This window comes from Rhinopithecus roxellana, chromosome 1, assembly GCF_007565055.1.
Source record: "Rhinopithecus roxellana isolate Shanxi Qingling chromosome 1, ASM756505v1, whole genome shotgun sequence".
In the NCBI taxonomy this organism is placed as follows: domain Eukaryota; kingdom Metazoa; phylum Chordata; class Mammalia; order Primates; family Cercopithecidae; genus Rhinopithecus; species Rhinopithecus roxellana.
This window is the reverse complement of record NC_044549.1, coordinates 43,584,524-43,604,711: the sequence shown is the minus strand read 5'-3', so window position 1 is coordinate 43,604,711 and position 20,188 is coordinate 43,584,524.

Below are 20,188 nucleotides of genomic sequence, written 5' to 3'. Positions count from 1 at the left end.
AATTGGCAAACATAAATTTCTAGATATTATATAGGACTGATATAGTTAGACTTATTCCCACCATTTTATTTGTGGGTTTTTAAATAAACTATCTTCTCCCTTGTTTATTTTTCTTCATTTCTTGTCACATATTAGACTGATAGTTTTTCTTTATTCCCTTTTTCCTTCTCTATTTTGATTGAATTTCTGTACCTATTCTTTTGCAGATTTTAGACTAAACAAAGTATAAAGCTAGTCAATACATCTTCTCAAATGACACAAAGACCTGAGAAAAACTTGCTCCCTATTTTGCTATCCTTTTGCTATTGTTAATTGTTTTTTAACACTCCAAAATTAGTCTTTTCAGAATTAGTCAATATTTATTTAGCAATATGTTTAACAATTAACAATTATTTTGTTCCAAAGCACTGTTTTTTCTTCCTCATTCAATCTTGTTTTTCCTAAAGTAGGTACTTATTCTTTGCAGTTCTTTCTGTAAGAGCACATGAATGGTGAGCTTTCTCAATCTGTTGGTCTGAAAATGTCTTTAATTTTAATAATTTTTATTTTGAAATAATTTTGACCTCACAGAAAAGTTGCAAGACTAATATAGAGAATTTTTTATTTCCTGAACAATTTGAAAGTAAATAGCTGACATAATACCCCATCACCCTGAGCATGTTAGAATAGGCCATGGCAAAATATGGCATGCTGCCAGTCAGAACAGCTATAAGAAGTAAAAAAAATAACAGATACGGGAGAGGTTACAGAGAAAAGGGAACACGTATACACTATTGGTGGGAGTGTAAATTAGCTCAACCATTGTGGAAAGCAGTGTGGTGATTCCTCAAACAGTCAACAGAACTACCATTTAACCCAGCAATCCCATTATTGGGGTATATCCCCAAAGAAATAGAAATCATTCTACCATAAAGACACATGAACGTATATGTTCATTGCAGCACTATTCACAATAGCAAAGATATGGAATTAACCTAAACGTCCATCAATGACAGATTGGATAAGGAAAATGTGGTACATATACACTATGGAATACTATGCAGCCATAAAAAGAACAAGATCATGTTCTTTGCAGGAACATGGATGGAGCTGGAGGCCATTATCCTTAGCAAACTAATGCAGGAATGGAAAAGCAAATGCCGCATGTTCTCACTTAAAAGTGGAAGCTAAATGATGAGAACACATGGACACAAAGAGGGGAACAACAGACACTTGGGGTCTACTTGAGGGTGGAGGGCGGGAGGAGGGAGAGGATCAGAAAAAATATCTACTGGGTACTAGGCTTAGTGACCTGGGTGACAAAATAGTCTGTACAAAAAATCTGACACGAGTTTGCCTACATAACAAACCTGCACATGTATCCCTGAACCTAAAATAAAAGCAAAACATATATATATGTATGTATATATATGTATGTGTATATATGTATGTATACATGTATGTGTATATATATGTATGTGTATGTATGAATGTGTGTATATATATGTGGCATGCTGGCGAAATCCAGCATACTACTTGTTTAAATAAAGTTTCATTACTTCCCTGCCTTGAGCCTGGAATCACTCATTATTCCAAAGAGTGCTGTGTTCATCTATTTTAAAGTGTTACTGTCTCAGGCTTTCTCAGTGGAGAGTGCTAGGGAACACATGTGTACACACACAACTGCATTTTTTATTTTTCTCTCTCTCTTTATATCAATATATCTACATACATATAAAAATGATGAGTTTATACTGATACCTCCAGCTCCAAGCCAACACTACAAAGTTCATTCTTTTTTTTTTTTCCTTTGCATATTTGTAACTCCTTTCTCCAATAGCGAGAAATCTGCCTTCCATTATCCTCAATATATTTACTTATTGGGTCAATCTCTTTTATATAACTGTGTTGGATTCTATATAACTGTGCAATATCCTGTGTTGGTTACATACCAATCTCCTGTTGCTACCACCATATCCCCATGCAGCCACCCTCCTCACATTGCTCAGGCATTCCTGGAATTAACCCAACTTGATCATAAAGTTATATATAAATAATATATATTATATTATAGATAAATAATATATATTATATTATAGATAAATAATATATTATGTTATATTTAATATATTAACACAAATTATATATATAAATATGTAATAAACATCATGTTTATGAATAAACATAACAGGGAATAAACATTCCCTGGGGAAGGCTGACATTTTAAAACATCTTTTAATGCCACTGAACGGAAGGCTGGTCATTGGCTGGGAATATGTGCCATCTGCTCAATCCATGTGTTTTCTACAGCCTAACCATTAGCACCTTGAAGAAAGCAGTAGTGTCCTTCCTCCTTGCAGTCTCAAATTCAGAGTATTTAGATGTTCCATCTATCATCCGTCAAAAAGTACAATCTTGTGAGCCATTCCACATACAATCAGATAGTAGATATCTCAAAGCCCTTACATACAAAAAAAAATTTGCTCTGAGGAAGAGATTTGGAAAATCTTTTCTGTTTCTAAAAGTCAGTCATAAGCCCGAATTAAAATAAACTAAATCCCTATCCTACATATCAACTTCTTCCCTAAATCCCATAATCTGTTAGTCATTTAAAGGCATGAGCATGAAAGAAATTTCAGTATAAATGACTCCCTTTTTATAGTAGGCAATGTAGCTAACTTAAAACAATTTTTTTAAATACAGCAGGAGGTAAGAACATTATTCCAGTTATCTTTTCCTGCTTAACAATCCTCCCCCAAATTTAGTGGTATTATCCCTCAAGATTCTGGGGGTTTACTGGGCTAAACTAGGCAATTCTTTCTCAAGAAATGAGAAATTTGTAATCAGACTGTGGCTGAGGCTGGAGGCATCTCTAAGGCTACTTACTCACACATCAGGTACCCAGCCTAGGATAACTCAAAAAACTGGGAGCTGGAACCTCTGGAGCTCCTCTGGTATCTCTATCAATACGTGGGATCACCACATGGTTTCTCTAGCATAGTTTCTTTCAACTTGGTGACTCAGCTCGTAAGGCATGTTGAGAGAGAGCAAGAGAGAGGTCAAAGCTTTATTACTTTTTATGACTTAGCCCTTAGAAATTATAGTTTCATTTCTCAAGCATTCTATCGATTAGAAGTGAGTCACAGCCTGAACAACATAGCTAGACCCTGCCTAACAAAAAAAAATTTTGTAATTAACTGAGTATGGTGGCATGCACCTGTAGTCCTAGCTACTTAAGAGGCTGAGGCAGGAGGATCACTTGAGCCTAGGAGTTCAAGGCTGCAGTGAGCTATGATCGTGCCACAGCACTCCAGAGAGAGACCCCTTCTCTTAAAAAAAGAAGTGAGTCACTAAGGCAAGTTCATAGTCAGGGAGAAGTGAAACAGGTTCTATTTCCTCATTGGAGGGGTGTTTAAGAATTTGTATACATTTGCCTCTCGGTTCCAAGAAGGCCGAATAGGAACAGCTCTGGTCTGCAGCTCCCAGCATGCTCAATGCAGAAGATGGTGATTTCTGCATTTCCAACCCAAGTATCTGGTTCATCTCATTGGGACTGGTTGGACAGTGAGTGCAGCCCATGGAGGGCGAGCCGAAGCAGGGCAGGGCATTGCCTCACCCGGGAAGCACAAGGGGCCAAGGGATTTCCCTTTCCTAGGCAAGGGAAGCCATGACAGACTATACCTGAAAAATCAGGACACTCACACCCAAATACTGTGCATTTCCAATGGTCTTAGCAAACAGAACACCAGGAGATTATATCCCGCACCTGGCTTGGCAGGTCCCATGCCCATGGAGCCTTACTCACTACTAGTACAGCAGTCTGAGATTGATCCGCAAGGCAACAGCCTGGCTAGGGGAGGGTCGTCCACCATTGCTGAGGCTTGAATAGGTAAACAAAGTGGCTGGGAAGCTCAAACTGGGCAGAGCCCACTGCAGCTCAGCAAGGCCTGCTGCCTCTGTAGACCCCACCTCTGGGGCCAGGGCACAGCTGAAAAAAGGCAGCAAAAACTTTTGCAGACTTAAACGTCCCTGTCTGACAGCTCTGAAGAGAGCAGTGGTTCTCCCAGCACACTGTTTGAGCTCTGAGAATGAACAGACTGCCTCCTCAAGTGGGTCCCTGACTCCCATGTAGCCTAACTGGGAGCCACCTCCCAGTAGGGGCCAACTGACACCTCATATAGGTGGATGCCCCTCTGGGGCAAAGCTTCCAGAGGAAGGATCAGGCAGCAATATTTGCTGTTCTGCAGTATTTGCTGTTGTGCAATATTTGCTGTTTTGCAGTCTCTGCTGGTGATACCCAGGCAAACAGGGTCTGGAATGGACCTCCAGCAAACTCCCACAGACCTGCAGTTGAGGGACATGACTGTTAGAAGGAAACCTAGCAAACAAAAAGGAATACCATCAACATCAACAAAACGGACATCTACACCAAAACCCCATCTGTAGGTCACCAACATCAAAGAACAAAGGTAGATAAAACCACAAAGATGGGGAGAAACCAGAGCAGAAAAGCTGAAAATTCTAAAAACTAGAGCACCTTTTCTCCTAAAAAGGATTGCAGTTCCTCACCAGTAATGGAATAAAGATGGATGGAGAATGACTTTGATGAGTTGAAAGAAGTAGGCTACAGAAGTTCACAATAAAAAAAACTTCTCTGAGCTAAAGGAATATGTTCTAACCCAGCGTAAGGAAGCTAAAAACCTTGAAAAAAGTTTAAATGGATGGCTAACTAGAAGACCTTAAATGACCTGATGAAGCTGAAAAATATGGCACAAGAACTTCGTGACCCATGCACAAATTTCAACAGCTGATTCGATCAAGTGGAAGAAAGGGCTTCAGTGATTGAAGATCAAATTAATGAAATAAAGTGAGAAGCCAAGATTAGAGAAAAAATGAGTGAAAAGAAAGAAACAAATCCTCCAAGAAATATGGGACTATGTGAAAAGACCAAATCTACGTTTTATTGGTGTACTTGAAAGTGATGGGGAGAATGGAACCAAGTTGGAAAACACTCTGCAGGATATTATCCAGGAGAACTTCTCCAACCTAGCAAGACAGGCCAACATTCAAGTTCAAGAAATACAGAGAATGCCACAAAGATGCTCCTTGAGAAGAGCAATCCCAAGACACATAATTGTCAGATTCACCAACGTTGAAATGAAGGAAAAAATGTTAAGGGCAGCCAGAGACAAAGGTTGGGTTACCCCCAAAGGGAAGCCCATCCAACTAACAGCGGATCTCTCGGCAGAAACTCTACAAGTCAGAAGAGAGTGGGGGCAAATATTCAACATTCTTAAAGAAGAGAATTTTCAACCCAGAATTTCATATCCAGCCAAACTAAGCTTCATAAGTGAAGGAGAAATAAAATCCCTTACAGACAAGCAAATCCTGAGATTTTGTTGCCACCAGACCTGCCTTACAAGAGCTCCTGAAGGAAGCACTGAACACGGAAAGAAACAACCAGTACCAGCCACTGCAAAAACATGCCAAATTGTAAAGACCATCGATGCTAGGAAGAAACTGCATCAATTAACAGGCAAAATAATCAGCTAACATCATAATGACAGGATCAAATTCACACATAACAATATTAACCTTAATTGTAAATGGGCTTAATATCACAATTAAAAGACGTAGACTGGCAAATTGGATAAAGAGTCAAGACCCATCACTGTGCTGTATTCAGGAGACCCATCTCATGTGCAGAGACACATATAGGCTCAAAATAAAGGGATGGAGAAAGATTTACCAAGCAAAGGGAAAGCAAAAAAAGGCAGGGGTTGCAATCCTAGCCTCTGATAAAACAGACCTTAAACCAACAAAGATCAAAAGAGACAAAGAAGGTCATTACACAATGATAAAGGGATCAATTCAACAAGAAGAGCTAACTGTCCTAAATATATATATACCCAATACAGGAGCACCCAGATCCATAAAGCAAGTCCTTAGAGACCTACAAAGAGACTTAGACTCCCACAGAACAATAATGGGAGAATTTAACACCCCACTGTCAATATTAGACAGATCAATGAGACAGAAGGTTAACAAGGATATCCAAGACTTGAACTTAGCTCTGCGCCAAGTGGACCTAATAGACATCTACAGAACTCTCTACCCCAAATCAACAGAATATACATTCTTCTCAGCACCACATCACACTGATTCCAAAATTGACCACATAATTGGAAGTAAAGCACTCCTCAGCAAAGGTAAAACAACAGAAATCACAGCAAGCTGTCTCTCAGACCACAGTGCAATCAAATTAGAACTCAGAATTAAGAAATTCACTCAAAACTGCACAACTACATGGAAACTGAACAATCTGCTCCTGAATGACTACTGGGTAAATAATGAAATGAAGGCAGAAATAAAGATGTTCTTTGAAACCAATGAGAACAAAGACACAATGTACCAGAATCTCTGGGACACATTTAAAGTAGTGTGTAGCGGGAAATTTATAGCACTAAATGCCCACAAGAGAAAGCAGGAAAGATCTAAAATCGACACCCTAACATCACAATTAAAAGAGTTAGAGAAGCAAGAGCAAACAAATTCAAAAGCTAGCAGAAGGCAAGAAATAACTAAGATCAGAGCAGAATTGAGAGAGATAGAGACACAAAAACGCTTCAATACATCAATGAATCCAGGAGCTGGTTTTTTAAATGATCAATAAAATTGATAGACCACTAGCAAGACTAATAAAGAAGAAAAGAGAGAAGAATCAAATACACACAAAATGATAAATGGGATTATCACCACTGATCCCAAAGAAATACAAACTACCATCAGGGAACACTATGAACACCTCCACGCAGGCCAGGTACGGTGGCTCATGCCTGTAATCTCAGCATTTTGGGAGTCCAAGGCGGGCAGATCACGAGGTCAGGAGATCAAAACCATCCTGGCTGACACGGTGAAACCATGTCTGTACTGAAACTACAAAAAATTAGCCGGGCTTCATGGCATGAGCCTGTAATGCCAGCTACTCGGGAGGCTGAGGGAGGAGAATTGCTTGAACCTGGGAGGTAGAGGTTGCAGTGAGCCGAGATCGTGCCACTGCACTCCAGCCTGGGAGACAGAGCAAGACTCTGTCTCAAAAACAAACAAACAAACAAACAAACAAAACACCTCTACACAAATAAACTAGGAAATCTAGAAGAAATGGATAAATTCCTGGACACATACACCCTCCCAAGACTAAACCAGGAAGAAGTTGAATCTCTGAATAGACCAATAACAGGCTCTGAAATTGAGGCAATAATCAATAGCCTAGCAACCAAAAAAGTCCAGGACCAGATGGATTCACAGCCGAATTCTACCAGAGGTACAAAGAGGAGCTGGTACCATTCCTTCTGAAACTATTCCAGTCAAAAGAAAAAGAGGGAATCCTCCCTAACTCATTTTATGAGGCCAGCATCATCCTGATACCAAAGCCTGGCAGAGACACAACAGAAAAAAAGGAATTTTAGACCAATATCCCTGATGAACATCGATGAGAAAATCCTCAATAAAATACTCGCAAACCAAATCCAGCAGCACATCAAACAGCGTACCTACAACGATCAAATGGGCTTCATCCCTGGGATGCAAGGCTGGTTCAACATATGCAAATCAATAAACATAATCTATTGCATAAACAGAACCAATGACAAAAACCACATGATTATCTCAATGGATGCAGAAAAGGCCTTGACAAAATTCAACAGCGCTTCATGCTAAAACCTCTCAATAAACTAGGTATTGATGGAACATATCTAAATATTATAAGAACTATATATGAAAAACCCACAGCCAATATCATACTGAATGGGCAAAAACTGGAAACATTCCTTTTGAAAACTGGCATAAGACAGGGATGCTCTCTCTCACCACTCTTATTCAACCTAGTTTGGAAGTTCTGGCCAGGGCAATCAGGCAAGAGAAAGAAATAAGGAGTATTGAATTAGGAAAAGAGGAAGTCAAATTGTCCCTGTTTGCAGATGACATGATTGTATATTTAGAAAACCCCATCGTCTCAGCTCAAAATCTCCTTAAGCTGGTAAATAACTTCAGCAAAGTCTCAGGATACAAAATCAGTGTGCAAAAATCACAAGCATTCCTATACACAAATAACAGACAAACAGCCAAATCATGAGTGAACTCCCACTCTCAATTGCTACAAAGAGAATAAAATACCTCAGAATCCACTGTACAAGGAATGTGAAGGACCTCTTCAAGGAGAACTACAAACCACTGCTCAATGAAATAAAAGAGGACACAAAGAAATGGAAGAATATTCCATGCTCATGGATAGGAGGAATCAATATCATAAAAATGGCCATACTGTCCAAGGTAAATTATAGATTCAATGCCATCCCCATTAAGCCACCAATGACTTTCTTCACAGAATTGGAAAAAACTACTTCAAAGTTCATATGGACCCAAAAAAGAGCCCACATTGCCAAGACAATCCTAATCAAAAAGAACAAAGCTGGAGGCATCATGCTACATGACTTCAAACTGTACTACAAGGCTACAGTAATCAAAACAGCATGGTACTGGTACCAAAACAGGTATATAGACCAATGGAACAGAACAGAGGCCTCAGAAATAACACCACACATCTACAACTATCTGATCTTTGACAAACCTGACAAAAACAAGAAATGGGGAAAGGATTCCCTATTTAATAAACGGTGCTGGGAAAACTGGCTAGCTGTATGTGGAAAGCTACAACTGAATCCCTTCCTTATACTTTATACAAAAATTAATTCAAGACAGATTAAAGACTTAAGTGTTAGACCTAAAACCATAAAAACTTTAGAAGAAAACCTAGGCAATACCATTCAGGACATAGGCATGGGCAAGGACTTCATGACTAAAACACCAAAAGTAATGGCAACAAAAGCCAAAATAGATAAATGAGGTCTAATTAAACTAAAGAGCTTCTGCACAGCAAGAGAAACTACCATCAGAGTGAACAGGCAACCTACAGAATGGACGAAATTTTTGCAATCTACCCATCTGACAAAGGACTAATATCCAGAATCTACAAAGAACTTAAACAAATTTACTAGAAAAAAACAATCAACTTCATCAAAAAGTGGGCAAAGGATATGAACAAAGGATATGTCAAAAAATGACATTTATGCCACCAACAGACACATGAAAAAATGCTCATTATCACTGGCCATCAGAGAAATACAAATCAAAACCACAATGAGATACCATCTCACACCAGTTAGAATGGCAATCATTAAAAAGGCAAGAAACAACAGGTGCTGGAGAGGATGTGGAGAAATAGGAATGCTTTTCCACTGTTGGTGGGAGTGTAAATTAGTTCAACCACTGTGGAAGACAGTGTGGCAATTCCTCAAGGATCTAGAACTAGAAATACCATTTGATCCAGTGATCCCATTACTGGGCATATACCCAAAGGATTATAAATCATGCTAATATAAAGATACATGCACACAGATGTTTGTTGTGGCACTATTCAGAATAGCAAAAACTTGGAACCAACCAAAATGTCCATCAATGACAGACTGGATTAAGAAAATGTGGCACATATATACCATGGAATACTATGTGGCCATAAAAAAGGATGAGTTCATGTCCTTTGCAGGGACATGGATGAAGTTGGAAACTGGGCAGACTGTCACAAGGACAGAAAACCAAACACCGCATGTTCTCACTCATAGGTGGGAATTGAACAATGAGAACACTTGGACACAGGGTGGGGAACATCATACATGGGGACCTGTCATGGGGTAGGGGGAGGGGGGGAGGGGTAGCATTAGGAGAAATACCTAATGTAAATGACAAGTTAATGGGTTCAGCAAACCGACATGGCACATGTATACCTATGTAACAAACCTGCATGTTGTGCACATGTATCCTAGAACTTAAAGTATAATAATAATAATAATAATTTATAGACAGTTTTCTTTTCTTTTCCTTTTTTATTTTTTTGAGACAGGGTCTCCACTTTCTTGCCCAGGCTGGAGTGCAGTGACTCAATCATGGCTCACTACAGCCGCTACCTCCTGTGCCCAAGTAATCCTCCCATCTCAGCCACCTGAGTAGCTGAGACTATAGGCACATGCCAGCACACTTAGTTAATTTTTAAATTTTTTATAGAGATGGAGTCTTGCTCTGTTGTCAGGCTGGTCTTGAACTCCTGGGCTCAAGTGATCCTCCTGCTTCAGTGCAGACATTTTTTAAACCACACATACTTCAATCTTTTCCTTTGGATTTGAAAAGTGATTGAGTTTCCTTTGTTTCTTGGCAGGTGTTGCATCCTGGCCAAGTGATCTGGGTTTCCATACATATTCTAGAAAACAGTAGTTAATCACAAGAGCTAACATTTACTGAGGGCTTGCTAAATGTCAATCATTATTCTAAGTCCCTAAGTTCTCTATCCTCTTTGAATTGTATTTCACTTGATATCTGAATAAAATGTCCGAAATCCCCATTCAGTGCGCTGTGGAAAGGCTCAGAGCTCTCTGCAGTATCTGTTTTCAGGGGCCTCCATTTTTCCAGAGAAAGTCCACAACTAAATATTCTCTGTGACTCCTGCCTCTGTGGTCCTGTTTTCAGCTGCTTCTACTCTAGAAATACTACCCCATTTTTTACCCCAAATGCTCACTAACATACTGAGTGAAGATTAATTACATCTCAATGTAGAAATCAACTCCCAGGTCAAAGTTCACACATAATTATTTCTAGGAATTAATTTATCAAGCAATTCCTGCCCAAACCATTTAACAGTTAACATGGAGAAGTCCTCCCTGACTCCCCAACTTGAGATCAGAAGTCACAAGTTGGTGACCACCAAACAAACCTGCCCTGAGACCTGCTTTTGAAAAATTCAAATTAGATGCTAACATTTTAAAAGTGTGAGTCTTCATATAAAACCTTAGATTTACAGCATATTTGGGGAAAAACAAACAAACAAAAAGTCAGATGATTTGCCATCAGCTGCAACCAAGGGTCTGGGCTCCAGTTCACTAAAATTTCCATTTGACTCACTTTGCTCATTGGCATCCCAGCCCCTCTAGACATTTGGGTTTGCGGCCCCTTGCCCTAAGATCCACCTCTTCTGATCACCCCCTTCCCCATGTTCCCAGGCCCCTACTGCTTCTCTTTAAGCCACCTATACAAACTCAAAATCCCTCACTTTATTATACTAAATAATTTAACTTTCTTTAATTATCTTGCATACACATCTAGTTATCTAGCCCAGGTTTGACTGCAAACTTTTCCCTTAAAGAGCTAGAGAGTAAATAGTTTAGGTTATGTAGGCCATATGGTCTCTGTCGCAACTACTCAATTCTGCCATCCTAGACCAGAAGCAGCTGTTAGGGAAATATAATTAAAAACTAAATCTCCTGCTGACCCTGAAAACCTCTCCACAAGGCAGAAGAGAAAAAAAAAAAAAGTTATCAAATAAGCATTAAACCAGAATGTGATGCTTATCACAGGCAGTCCACTAAAAAGATTTCAAAGATAGAAAGAAATCTCACCTTTTTACATAGTCCAGTAGATACACCCCATTACACACATGTTCTCAATTGATAACTAGCTTCAAGTGAGAGGACTTGACAATACCATTTGTCACACATAGGTCATCCTAAACCACCCAGTAATTGGAATGGCCATCTGTGTTAGTTAATTGTCTTTATCTGAAGAAATAATAAAATTTCTCGTATTTCTATGATAAGTAGGTAGTTATGATTTGGAGCCAGATGCCAGCTGAAGTAGGCTCCTGCCCTCCCGTGGAAGCTGGGAGATGGGGCACCATCTTCCTTGATGATTACATTTGAAAGAGATGGCTCCCAGGTCTTTGAGAAAACATTCCTGGGTTGTAAAACTGGCAAGAGGCTTAAAAAAAAAAAAAAAAAAAAAAAAAAAAAAAGCCTTCAAAAGAGATTTTGATACATCTCAAAAGGGCAGAGAAAAAATTAACAATGACAAATTTTCAAAAATAAAAGTGGGAGGAGAGTTTCCTTTCCTCTTGTGCACCTGAGAGAATTAGATTTTTAATTTTTGATTCATAGTCACCCATATGCTGCCATAGAATGTACATAAACAAGTGAGTATGGCTGTATTTCAGTACAATTCTGTTATGGACGCAGAAATCAAATTTCTTTTTCTTTTCTTTCTTTCCTTTTTTTTTTTTTTTTTGAGACAGAGTCTCAGTTTGTCATCCAGGCTGGAGTACAGTGGCACCATCTCTGCTCACTGCAACCTCCGCTTCCTGGGTTCAAGCAATTCTCCCGTCTCAGCCTCCCAAGTAGCTGGGATCACAAGCTCATGCTACCACATCCAGCTAATTCTTACATTTTAAATAGAGATGGGGTTTTTGCCATGTTGGCCAGGCTGGTCTCACACTCCTGAATTCAGGTGATTTGCCTGCCTCAGCCTCCCGAAGTGCTGGGATTACAGGCGTGAGCCACCACACCCGGCCTGGCCTTTTATCTTTCTATCAAAATATAGATTCAACAAAGTTCCTATAACTAAATAGAAACACTGTCATCTGTCCATCTGTGCAGTTTAGGAAGGCAGCAAAAAACTCTGTTTTTATAAGCCAATTCAATGTCTTGCAAAGACAATCTCATCATAGCAATATTAAAGTTTTTTAAAAATCTAATTTTTTTTTAAGATCAGATTTTTTTGGAGGAAACAAAAAACTCACAACCCAAAGGATGGGATTTTACATCTCTGGACATCTCCCATATAATAAGTCTAAGATTACAAATCATTTTCAAATTTTACATGTATTCAGGAGCGGGACATTAATCCCCATTTCTATTTTAACAGGGGGGTAAGGTAGGGGAGAGGGAAATACAGTTTGGCATCTATTTGGAGGGAGAGTAGACATGAAGGGGGCAAACCCTAGCTTCTCATTATCTACAATCAATGTTTTTTTTTTTCTTAAAAAACAAAAACTTCCAATCTTCAGTATCTCTTTAAAAGCTCACTTCTTAGCTACTAGCCAGTCCACCCTAATTATTTAAATTCATTTGGTACACACCTTTGTCCACCAGGTGAAAGAGATCAAATGAAAAAAACTAAAAGGCAGAAATGAAGTCCACAGGCAAACAGCCCGGGCGGCGCCCTGGCAGCCCGGGCGGCGCCCTGAGCCTAGTTAAAGATCGACCCCAGACCTAACCGATTAGGTTATCTATAGACTCCAGACATTGTAAGGACAAACGTTGTGAAAGTCTCTGTCCTGCTCTGTTCTGTTCTAATTACTGGTGTCTGCTACATATCTTAGTCCGGGCCCAGTATAAACACATTCCTCTATTTTGTCCCAACCTCCTGAGCCCAACACAAACACATTCCCCCCCCACACATATCAGGAACACCACCTAGAGAGCCCCTGATAAGGTCACAACCATTTGTAGTTTTACTAAATGTGCGGGAACAAATAGAAAACTGTTAATTGTATAACTTAAAATATTAACCAATTACCAGTTGTGATGCTGCAACCAAAAGAATTCCTTTGTACCTCTGTAACCTTACATATCCTGTATGCATTGGGCTATAAAAAGCGGGCACATGCATCATTCGGGGCCCTCTTGTATGTTGTGGAACGGAGGGACCAAGTTCGAACTTGCATTAAAGATCCTTGCCGCTTGGCTTCGACTCTGGACTCTGGTGGTCTTCTTCGGGGAATAAACGGTCTGGGCATAACATCTGGGGGCTCATCCGGGATTCCCCCAAGCCCACCAGACCCCCGGTCAACGGATCTACTAGGATCGATCTGCTAATAGGTGAGCCGGCTCGTCTCTGTTTGTCTGTCTGTGTCCGTTCTGAATCTGCGGCTCTCTGAGTCTGCGGCTCGTCTCTGTTTGTCTGTCTGTGTCCGTTCTGAATCTGCGGCTCTCTGAGTCCGCTCTGAATCTGAGGCTGTTAGCTTGTCTGAATCCGCGGCTCTCTGAGTCCGCTCTGAATCTGAGGCTGTTAGCCTGTCTGAATCCGCGGCTCTCTGAGTCCGCTCTGAATCTGAGGCTGTTAGCCCGTCTGACTCCTTTCTGAATCTGTGACTCGCGAGGTCTGTAACTGAAGCTGAAAGCTGGCATAAGTCCTGGCGGACGCGCTATAGGACAGCCAGCGGAGACCGGTGGGAGACGTCCCCTGGCTCTCATCTGATTTAGATCCCTATCTGAATTGTTTGAACTGATTCTGACCCGGGCTTCCGGAGCGCACTTGCGACTAGATATTATTGATACTCCAGTTTTCCTTGGCGGGAATTTTAACCCATATTCTTTTGCAGGAAAGGACTACAGACCATTACAGAATGGGTAATATCCAGAGCACACCCCTATCTCTCCTTATAAATAATTTTCAGGATGTTAGGGCAAGGGACCATGATCTCGGTATGGACATTAGGAAGGGACATTCTGCCTTCCTGTCATCACTAGAGTAAAGTCCAAGGTTTTCCAGCCTGGGCGTGCTGGTCACCCGGATCATATCCCATATATCCTCATATGGCAGGACCTAGCTGAGTACCCGCCCCCTTGGCTGTCCCCTTTCCAATTAGCCTCTGAACCCTGTAAGGCACTGGTTGCTCGGCCGCTAAAATCCAAGCAACCGACTGCCCCCCCATCCTGTTCTACCTGATAGCGAGGACCTTCTGTCCACAGAACCCCCTCCATACCCCTCCGGGCCCCAGGTCCCAGCCCCCCGGGTGGAACCGCAGGAGGGAGCAGGCGAACGGGAAGCAGCCGGCGCGCCCGAACCCGCTGAAAGTGAAAGTAACTCTGAAGGGCCGGCAGGGCGGACTTGAGGGCGTACTTTGCAGGTTACCCCTCCCCAGCCGTCTGACTCCACAGTGGCATTACCCCTTCGGGAAATAGGACCCCCAGATGACACGGGAAGTCCTAGGCTCCAGTATTGGCCATTCTCCACCAGTGATCTATATGATTGGAAGACTCAGAGTGCTCGGTTTTCAGACAACCCCAAACATTTAATGGCCTTACTGGATAGTGTCATGTTCACCCACCAGCCCACTTGGGATGATTGTCAGCAGCTCCTCCGAATCTTGTTCACAACGGAGGAGCGAGAGAGAATACAGGTAGAAGCTAGAAAGCTGGTCCCGGGGGATGACGGTCAACCGACTGCCAACCCCGACCTCATAAATGCGACTTTTCCTCTGACCAGACTGGCATGGGACTACAACACGGCAGAAGGTAAGGGACGGCTACACCTTTATCGCCAGACTCTAATGGCAGGTCTCCGGGCAGCTGCTCGCAAGCCCACCAATTTGGCTAAAGTATACTCTGTTCTGCAGGGAAAGACAGAAAGCCCGGCTAGCTACTTAGAAAGATTAATGGAGGCTTTTAGGCAGTATACCCCCATAGACCCAGAGGCCCCAGGAAATCAGGCAGCTCTTGTGATGTCTTTTGTAAATCAGGCAGCCCCAGATATTAAAAAGAAGCTCCAGAAATTAGAAGACTTAGAGGGAAAACAGCTTCAGGACCTTCTTCAGATAGCCCAGTGGGTTTACAATAATAGAGATACTCCAGAGGAAAAAATGACCAAGGTCCTGGCAGCGGTTGTACAAAAAGAGCATCTACAGTCAGAGAACACCCAACCTAAGCGGTCCCCCAGATATAACAACCTGAGCAAAGACCAATGTGCCTACTGTAAAAAAGCTGGCCACTGGGCAAGAGACTGCCCCAAAAAGAAACAACAAGGATGGGGACCCCCTAGGTCTACACCCGTACTAGTCACTCAAAACGAGGACTAGGGAAGACAGGGTTCGGTCCCCCTCCCCGAACCCAAGGTAACTTTGCAAGTGGAGGGGTCCCCAGTTCAGTTCTTGGTCGATACGGGAGCACAGCGCTCAGTCCTAGTTGAAATTGATGGAAAATTATCCTCCAAGTCCTCGTGGGTACAAGGGGCCACAGGAATTAAGAAGTACCCCTGGACTACACAAAGAACAGTAAATCTCGGAGCCAAGAATGTAACCCACTCTTTCCTGGTTATCCCTGAAAGCCCCTGTCCCCTACTAGGAAGAGACCTGCTAACTAAAATGGGAGCACAGATCCATTTCCTTCCTGAGGGGCCCATCGTGACCAACTCCCAAAACCAGCCCGTGCCTGTCCTGACTATAACCTTAGAAGATGAGTACCGGCTCCACCAGGAGCAAGCGGCCCCTGACCAGGACATAGCAACCTGGCTTCAGCAATATCCAGGAGCCTGGGCAGAAACGGGAGGCTTAGGACTAGCAAAACACCGTCCTGCCTTGTTTGTCGAACTCAAGCCTGGGACAGACCCCGTTCGGGTGCGTCAATACCCGATGCCCCTAGAGGCCAAAGAAGGAATTACGCCCCACATCCGTCGGCTCCTTGACCAAGGGGTCCTTCGGCCCTGTCACTCACCCTGGAATACTCCCTTGTTGCCGGTACGGAAACCTAATAGCGGGGAGTATAGACCTGTGCAAGACTTAAGAGAAGTCAATAAGAGGGTTATGGACATACATCCAACTGTGCCTAACCCGTATACCCTCCTGAGTACTCTAAACCCTAAACACCAATGGTACACTGTTTTAGATTTGAAAGATGCCTTCTTCAGTTTGCCTTTAGCCCCTCAGAGCCAAAAGCTTTTCGCCTTCGAGTGGACTGACCCTGAAAGGGGCATAAGCGGCCAACTGACATGGACCAGACTGCCACAGGGATTCAAAAACTCTCCTACCCTGTTTGATGAGGCCCTCCATGAAGACTTGGGTGAGTACCGACGTAAACACCCTGAAATAACCTTACTACAGTATGTTGATGACCTCCTGATTGCTGCTGAGACCCGAGAAACTTGCCTCCAAGGGACCAAGGATCTCTTACAAGCTCTAGGGAGTCTAGGCTACTGGGCCTCGGCAAAGAAAGCTCAAATCTGTAAACCAGAAGTAACATATCTGGGGTACCTGCTAAAAGGAGGGCAGCGCTGGTTAACAGACGCCCGGAAGCAGACTGTTCTGCAGATCCCCAGGCCACAATCCACCCGACAAGTAAGGGAATTCCTGGGGTCGGCGGGATTTTGTAGACTGTGGATACCTGGGTTCGCAGAGCTGGCTAAACCCTTATATCAGGCAACACGGGGACAGCAACCACTTAATTGGACAGAAGAAGCTGAGTCGGCATTGGACAGAAGAAGCTGAGTCGGCTTTCCAACAGATTAAAACCGCCCTACTCTCTGCGCCTGCGCTGGGACTACCTGACGTCACTAAGCCCTTCCACTTATACGTGGATGAGAGTAAGGGTGTCGCCAAGGCGGTACTGACTCAGAACTTAGGCCCCTGGCGGAGGCCAGTTGCCTACCTGTCAAAGAAATTAGACCCAGTGGCTGCCGGGTGGCCCCCTTGCCTCCGAGTGATCGCAGCCACGGCCCTGATGGTACAAGATGCTGATAAACTTGTATTGGGACAAGAATTACGGGTCGTTGCCCCACATGCCATCAAAGGTGTACTCAAACAGCCGCCTAACCGATGGATAAGCAACGCCCGGCTCACCCACTACCAAGGACTACTATTAAATCCCCTCAGAATAACTTTCCTGACCCCAACAACCTTAAACCCTTCCACGCTACTGCCCAACTCGGACCTGGATGCCTCGCTCCATAATTGCACCGAGATATTAGCCCAGGTGCACGGGGTTCGAGAGGACCTGCAGGACCGCCCACTTCCTGACGCTGACCTCGTTTGGTTCACCGATGGGAGCAGCTTCATACACCAAGGCCAGAGGTATGCTGGAGCAGCAGTGACTTCAGAGACTGAGGTAATCTGGGCGGAACCCCTGCCCCCGGGGACATAGGCCCAGAGGGCCGAACTGATAGTGCTCACCCAAGCTCTTACCTTAGGGGCAGGGAGGAAACTGACAGTATACACAGACAGCTGATACGCTTTCGCTAGGGCACACATACATGGGGCCATTTACAGGGAGCGAGGGTTGCTAACAGCTGAAGGAAAAGAGATAAAAAATAAGCAAGAGATCCTAGCCCTGCTAACAGCCCTATGGAAACCAGAAAAATTGGCTATTGTACATTGCCCAGGGCACCAGAAGCCAACCACTCCAATTGCTCAAGGCAACTTTCTGGCAGACCAAACTGCAAGGAGTGTGGCAAAGGCTCCCAGTCAACTCCTTGCACTCCAGCTCCCTGATCCGGGCCCCCGGGACCTGCCATATCACCCTGATTATTCAGAACAAGATCTCCAGTGGATCGACAAACTTCCCCTGAAACAGATCCAGAATGGGTGGTGGACTGATACTAATGACCAAATTATCCTACCAGAAAAGTTAGGACAGCAAGTGTTAGAACACATCCACCGAACCACCCATCTGGGTGCCCGGCGGATGATAGACCTGATCAGACACTCCACACTCAAGATCAGACGCATAGCGGAGATGGCCAGCAGCATCGTGACGAGTTGCAAAGTCTGCCAGCTTAGCAACGCCTATCCCCAATCCCAGGCTGCTGCAGGAACAAGGCTCAGGGGAACCAGGCCCGGTATCTACTGGGAAGTAGATTTCACTGAGGTAAAGCCAGGAAAATACGGGTATCAGTACTTACTTGTCTTTGTAGATACCTTTTCAGGGTGGACTGAAGCATTTCCAACCAAAAGAGAAACCGCTCAGGTTGTAGCAAAGAAAATTCTGGAAGACATCCTCCCCAGGTATGGCTTTCCCATCCAGATAGGGTCAGATAATGGGCCGGCCTTCGTTGCTAAGGTAAGTCAGGATTTGGCTTCCATTCTTGGGGCTAATTGGAAATTACATTGCGCTTACAGGCCCCAGAGTTCAGGACAGGTAGAGAGGATGAATCGGACCTTAAAGGAGACCTTAACCAAATTGACTATGGAGACTGGCACTAATTGGGTGGTCCTTCTCCCTTACGCTCTGTTCCGGGCCCGTAATATCCCTTACAGACTGGGCCTTACCCCTTATGAAATCATGTATGGCAGACCCCCACCCCTGGTTCCCAGCCTAAAAGATGATCTGCTCAAATCTGAAACAGAAAATGTCTCTGAACTCTTGTTTTCCCTATAAGCCTTGCAGAAAATTCATCAGGAAATCTGGCCCAAGCTGAAGGAACTGTATGAGACCGGTCCTCCACCGACACCCCATCCGTACCAGCCGGGAGACTGGGTCCTGGTTAAGCGACACCGGCAAGAAACCTTGGAGCCCAGGTGGAAGGGACCACTCCAAGTACTCCTAACCACACCCACCACCCTGAAGGTAGAAGGCATCGCGTCGTGGATCCACTACACCCACGTCAAACCGGTGGACCCAGCCTCCGACCTTCTCGGACCCATCACGGCAGCAACTGAAGCACCGACCACGTGGACTGTGGACAAAGCTAAGAACAACCCCTTAAAACTCACCCTGCGCTGGCAGCATAGCTCACTGCAAACATGCAGCTAGGTAGTCTAACCCTAATGTTAGTCGCCCTAGTGGCCGCTGGGGCAAACACAAAACCAGTTTCTAATCCCTTGTCTGGAGGTTCTGGCTTTATGAAAACCGAACCCACCCTGGGCAACCTCATAAGCCCGGGAAATTATTGGCTAGTGCTGACTGCCCCTCCTCAGGGTGCAGTGCCCCAATTTTGCTGAGTTTTACTGGTTTTCAGATAGCCAAACCAGTGGTACCAATAATATGCTTTGAGTTTGATCAGACTGAGTACAATTGTAAACACTATTGGTGGCACCAAAACGCAGGCTGCCCCTACAGTTACTGCAAAATGCACTCAGTCAGAGGGTGGAACAAGCAATCCGGGTGGAACTTCTACCAGCAGGGTAGAGGCGGCATCTACACTTGGATAGTTAAGGACCCCTGGAACTCCCGCTGGACCACGCCTCAACATGGGGCTGTATACTATTCCTCTTCCTCCACGTGGCCTAGCAGTCACCTCTATCTGTGGCGTGGCCTAGTTCAAGTACGGCCCCTGGTCCATGGGGATATCCAGCGACAGGAAGACAGACTAACACAAGAATTACGCCCTTTCTCCTGGTTAGAATTATTACAAGAAGGATTAGAACTTGCTAACCTTACAGGACTTCACGGCTTGTCTGGCTGCTTTCTGTGTGCCACCCTAGGGCATCCACCACTAACCGCTGTCCCTCTGCCATGGGAATCCTCCACCCAAACTAGGGACTTTCGGAATCTCACGAACGCCCCCATTCTTAATGTGCCACTGTACCTAAACCCCAGTCAGGAAAAGTTTCCCTACTGTT